The sequence below is a fragment of the Pan troglodytes genome, chromosome 4 (assembly GCF_028858775.2).
Source record: "Pan troglodytes isolate AG18354 chromosome 4, NHGRI_mPanTro3-v2.0_pri, whole genome shotgun sequence".
NCBI classification, from domain to species: domain Eukaryota; kingdom Metazoa; phylum Chordata; class Mammalia; order Primates; family Hominidae; genus Pan; species Pan troglodytes.
In genome coordinates, this window is record NC_072402.2 from 160,301,338 (window position 1) to 160,306,828 (window position 5,491).

Consider the following 5,491-nt stretch of genomic DNA (forward strand, 5'->3'; position numbering starts at 1 on the left):
TGTTGGTCAGGCTGGTCTTGAGCTCCTGACCTCAGAAGATCCACCCGTCTTGGCTTCCCAGCGTGTTAGGATTACAGGTGTGAGCCACTATGCCTGGCCCTTTGCTTGTTAGTTAAAGTTCCTTATAGATTCTGGATGTTAGACCTTTGTCAGCTGCATAGATTGCAAATGTTTTCTCCCATTCTGTAGGTTGTCTGTTTACTCTGTCAGTAGTTTCTTCTCCTGTCCAGAAGCTGTTTAGGTCCCATCTGTGAATTTTTTTGTTGCAATTGCTTTTGGCATCTTCATCACAAAATCTTTGCCAAGGCCTATGTTCAGAACAGTATTTCCTAGGTTATCTTCCAGGATTTTTAAATGTTTAAGTTTTACATTTAAGTTTTTAATCAATCTTGGGTTGATTTTTGTATATAGTGTAAGGAAGGCATCCAGCTTCAATCTTCTGTATATGGCTAGCCAGTTATCCCCAAACTGTTTATTGAATAGGAAGTCTTTTCCCCATTGCTTGATCTTGTCACCTTTATTGAGGATCAGATGGTTTTAACTGTGCAGCTGTATTTCTGGGCTCTTTATTCTGTTCCATTGGTCTATGTGTCTGTTTTTATACCAGTACCATGCCTTTTTGGTTACTGTAGCCTTGTAGTATAGTTTGGAGTCAGGTAACGTGATGCCTCCAGCTTTTTCTTTCTGTTTAGAATTGCTTTGGCTTTTCAGGCTCTTTTTTGGATCCATATGAATTTTAAAATAGCTTTTTTTAGTTCTGTGAAGAATGACATTGGTAGTTTTATAAGAATAGCATTGAATCTGTAAATTGCTTTGGGTAGTACAGCCATTTTAACAATATTGATTTTTCCCATCAATGAGCACCAAGAATCTTTAAGAACTCATTTCCCACTGCTCACCATGGAAAGAAACTTTGGGTATTACTTACAATAGTTTTTTTTTTTCCTTTCCTTTCCTCTTTAAAATAAAATCACCTAAATTTTCAAATTTGAAGACTTCAGCAGCTTTATTTCCTCCAGGAAAATTCTCCAAACTCTATTTTTAGTCAATCGCCTACATCTTACCATTTAGCATTTGACTGTATACCAATATCTATTATTCCATAAGTTTTCTGCAAGCTTAGAATGATTTTCCGATTTCATTATGAGAGGTGACAGCATGCTGGCAGCCCTCGCAGCCCTCACTCGCTCTCGGTGCCTCCTCGGCCTCGGCGCCCATTCTGGCCGCGCTTGAGTAGCCCTTCAGCCCACCACTTCACTGTGGGAGCCCCTTCCTCGGATGGCTGAGGCCAGAGCCAGCTCCCCCAGCCTGCGGGGAGGTGTGGAGGGAGAGGCACGGGGGGGAACCGGGGCTGCATGCGGTGCTTGCGGGCCAACTAGACTTCTGGGTGGGCGTGGGCTTGGCGGGCCCCACACTTAGAGCAGCCAGCTGGCCCCACCAGCTCCGGGTAGTGAGGGGCTTAGCACCTGGGCCAGCAGCTGCGGAGGGTGCGCCAGGTCCCCCAGCAGTGCCAGCCCACTGGCGCTGCACTCGATTTCTTGCCAGGCCTTAGCTGCCTCCCCGTGGGGCAGGGCTTGGCACCTGCAGCCCGCCATGTCTGAGCCTCCCCTCCCCCTGCCATGGGCTCCTGCACGGCCTGAGCCTCCCTGACGAGCGCTGCCGCCTGCTCCACAGTGCCCGGTCCCATCGACCACCCAAGGGCTGAGGAGTGCAGGCGCACGGCGCGGGACTGGAAGGCAGCTCCACCTGTGGCCCCAGTGCAGGATCCACTGGGTGAAGCCAGCTGGGATCCTGAGTCTGGTAGGGACTTGGAGAACCTTTATGTCTAGCTAGGGGATTGTAAATACACCAATTGGCACCCTGTATCTAGCTCAAGGTTTGTAAACACACCAATCAGCACCCTGTGTCTAGCTCAGAGTTTGCGGATGCACCAATCGGTACTCTGTATCTAGCTAATCTGGTGGGGACTTGGACAATCTTTATGTCTAGCTAAGGGATTGTGAATACACCAATCGGCACTCTGTATCTAGCTCAAGGTTTGTAAACACACCAATCAGCACCCTGTGTCTAGCTCAGGGTTTGTGGATGCACCAATCGGCACTCTGTATCTAGCTAATCTGGTGGGGACTTGGACAATCTTTATGTCTAGCTAAGGGATTGTGAATGCACCAATCGTCACTCTGTATCTAGCTCAAGGTTTGTAAATGCACCAATCAGCACTCTGTGTCTAGCTCAGGGTTTGTAAATACACCAATCGATACTCTGTATCTAGCTAATCTAGTGGGCACGTGGAGAACTTTTGTGTCTAGCTCAGGGATTGTAAATGCACCAATCAGCACCCTGTCAAAACGGACCAATCAGCTCTCTGTAAAACAGACCAATCGGCTCTCTGTAAAATGGACCAATCAGCAGGATGTGGGTGGGGCCAGATAAGAGAATAAAAGCAGGCTGCCCCAGCCAGCAGGGGCAACCCACTTGGGTCCCCTTCCACACCATGGAAGCTTTATGCTTTCGCTGTTTGCAATAAATCTTGCTACTGCTCAATCTCTGGGTCCACACCACCTTTATGAGCTGTAACACTCACCGAGAAGGTCTACAGCTTCACTCCTGAAGCCAGCGAAACCACGAACCCACTGGGAGGAACGAACAACTCCAGATGCGCCACCTTAAAAGCTGTAACACTGACCGCAAAGGAATGCAGCTTCACTCCTGAGCCAGCGAGACCACGAACCCACCAGAAGGAAGAAACTCCAAACACATCTGAACATCAGAAGGAACAAACTCCGGACACGCTGCCTTTAAGAACTGTAACACTTACCGTGAGGGTCTGCGGCTTCATTCTTGAAGTCAGTGAGACCAAGAACCCGCCAGTTCTGGACACAATTACATGCTCTTCAAAGGCCACTTTTAACCAATCTTTATGTCTTCATAGTGATCAGTGTATAATAAATATAGGTGGGAACATCTGAAGGAACCAAGTCAGAGACACTTCTCTTAAGTCAATTAATAATTCAAATGTGTTTAAATTTTTTTGGTCATTGCAATTAGTGCAAGCATTTATGATCATATATATTATGCCTATGTGTGCTTAAGTCTCACCTAATTGCAATAAATAAGAAAAATAATACCACAATTACTATGTGTCAGAAGCCATTTATTGCAAATACTTTCTATATGTTTTCTGATTGAATCTTCATAAAAGCCTTAGATCACAGATCATTGTGAAGATTAGGTGAAGGAATATATATATATATAAAGTGTTAGGCATAGAGTCTGACCAATAATCAGCTTTCAAAAACTGTTAGCTAAAAAAAAAAAAAATTATATTTTTCATCAAAACAACTAGAGTTCAATATTTTCAATGCCTCAGTGTTTTGTTATTTAATAAAAATGAATAGCCCCTCAATAACCAGGAAGATATTATTAACAGCATAGTAAGTTATTCTGACCTTGTGTGGCTCATTTTCTTCCCCGTGGACTCTTCACAGTATGCACAGGCATTTGTTAACATTTCCCAAGAGTAGACAGCGTGCTTAATTTTCTTCCTATGGCATCACAATTATTCCATAACTAGAATTTTTAAGTGAGGTGTCTTGAGTGACTGAGTTATAACGACCAGATATTTCAAAGCGTCCATCAAAGCAATATGTGCTGTGCAAAAAGCTGAAGGCATTAATGTAATGGCCTCCCTGTGGAGAGAACAACATGAGAAAGAGTCACATTTTCTTTGTGTTTTCAAATAAAGCATCCAATTTTCAGAACTCCAGAACACTAGAGAAGGATGTCATTCTTTTGATTTGGAGTATAGAACAATTGGGCAGTGGAAGCACGCTGACATCCTCAGGTGGGTTCATGTCAGAGAGACCTGCTGAAGAGCTGTAGGAAGGCAGGCGATGAATACAAAACCTGAGGCAAACAGCAATTGAGTCTGAGTATCTTTGAAAAAAATGCTGCATATTACAGCAAAATTTGAAAGAAAATAGGTATCTCTTTAATTTTTGAAATTAACTACATTAATTGCCATTATAATTTACCAATCATCAAAGCCAGCTTGTGGAATAGAGCTTGGGGTGCTGTTCTTCAAAGTGCTTCAGCAATTCTCAGGATTTAGCATTGCCTTAAGCCAAAATCACCATAGAGGTTGCACCTGCTATTTTAGTGTAAACTTAAAATATTAATGGTGCTGAAGAGCAATATTGCCTTTGACAGCCATCTATCATGTACTCACTCCCTTATTTTATTGTCCAGAGAAGTGAAATACTTACTGAAATGGAAAACAGTGGAGAAGGAAACCAGATTTTTCACTCCTTTCCACTGCACATTTTTCATGAAAGTTGAACTATCAAACTCTTTTTCCAGCCCAGGCTTCATTATGACCCCCTGGGTACATATCATGCCCTGAATCTGGTTCCAACGTGTTCCTGACGACTCTTTCTCTTCCGGCTCCGCAATCTAGGGCAAAATTTCAGAAGCTCATTTTACACTTTTTATAAGGAAAGCAATCATTTCACATAGTAGGAAAGCTACCTGGGTAATAAAATACTCAACTTCATATATTTAAGTACAATGATGCTAGTATTTACATGACCAGGGAAGAAATAGTTTCTTATTTTTTAGCTTGTTTTGACACCCTATTTTACTTAGTTTTATGACACTATTAGCTAAATTCATAAGTGTGCCAATAATAATAATAATAATAATAGTTGAGAAACCACTCTTTAAATAAAAAGACATAAAATAACTAACCAGTCCAACTTGGGTGAAAAATGTTACACTGTGTCATCTATTGATTTAATATTTTATTCAACTGTCTTAATGCATATTACACATATATTACATATGTAACAATAATAATAAAAACAGCATCATTAAAAATTTACAGGGGGATCTGGCAAGATGGCCGAATAGGAACAGCTCTGGTCTGCAGCTCCCAGTGAGACCCATGCAGAAGGTGAGTGACTTCTACATTTCCAACTGAGGTACACTGTTCATCTCATTGGGACTGGTTAGGCAGTGAGTGCAGCCCATGGAGGGCTAGCAGAAGCAGGGTGGGGCACTGCCTCACCCAGGAAGTATGAGGAGCGGGGGGCCTCCCTTTCCCAGCCAAGGGAAGCCATGAGGGACTATGCTATCCAGCCCAGATACTACATTTTTCCCACGGTTTTTGCACTCTTCAGATCAGGAGATTCCCTTGTGTGCCTACACCATCAGGGACCTGGGTTTAAAAACTGGGCATCTGTTTGGGCAGACACCGAGCTAGCTGCAGGAGGTTTTTTTTGTTCCCCTCACACTCCCCGCCCCCAATGGCACCTGGAACTCCAGTGAGACAGAACCATTCACTCCCCAGGAAAGGGGGCTGAAGTCAGGGAGTCAAGTGGTCTCGCTCAGCGGATCCCACTCCCACTGGGTCCAGCAAGCTAAGAACCACTGGCTTGAAATTCTCACTGCCTGCACAGCAGTCTGAAGTTGACCTGGGATGATCAAGCTTGGT

At 43.7% G+C, this 5,491-nt stretch overlaps 1 long non-coding RNA gene across 1 annotated transcript; it reads right to left on the minus strand.

The window, feature by feature from the left end:
* Nucleotides 1-961: 961 nt before the first annotated feature.
* On the minus strand, nt 962-4,452 carry LOC107974746 (uncharacterized). Its single transcript, XR_001717727.3, has 3 exons — nt 4,266-4,452; nt 3,450-3,689; nt 962-2,965 (listed from the first exon to the last, which is right to left on the minus strand). It is a non-coding gene; the product is annotated as an uncharacterized LOC107974746 (long non-coding RNA).
* Between the last annotated feature and the right edge of the window lie 1,039 nt (nt 4,453-5,491).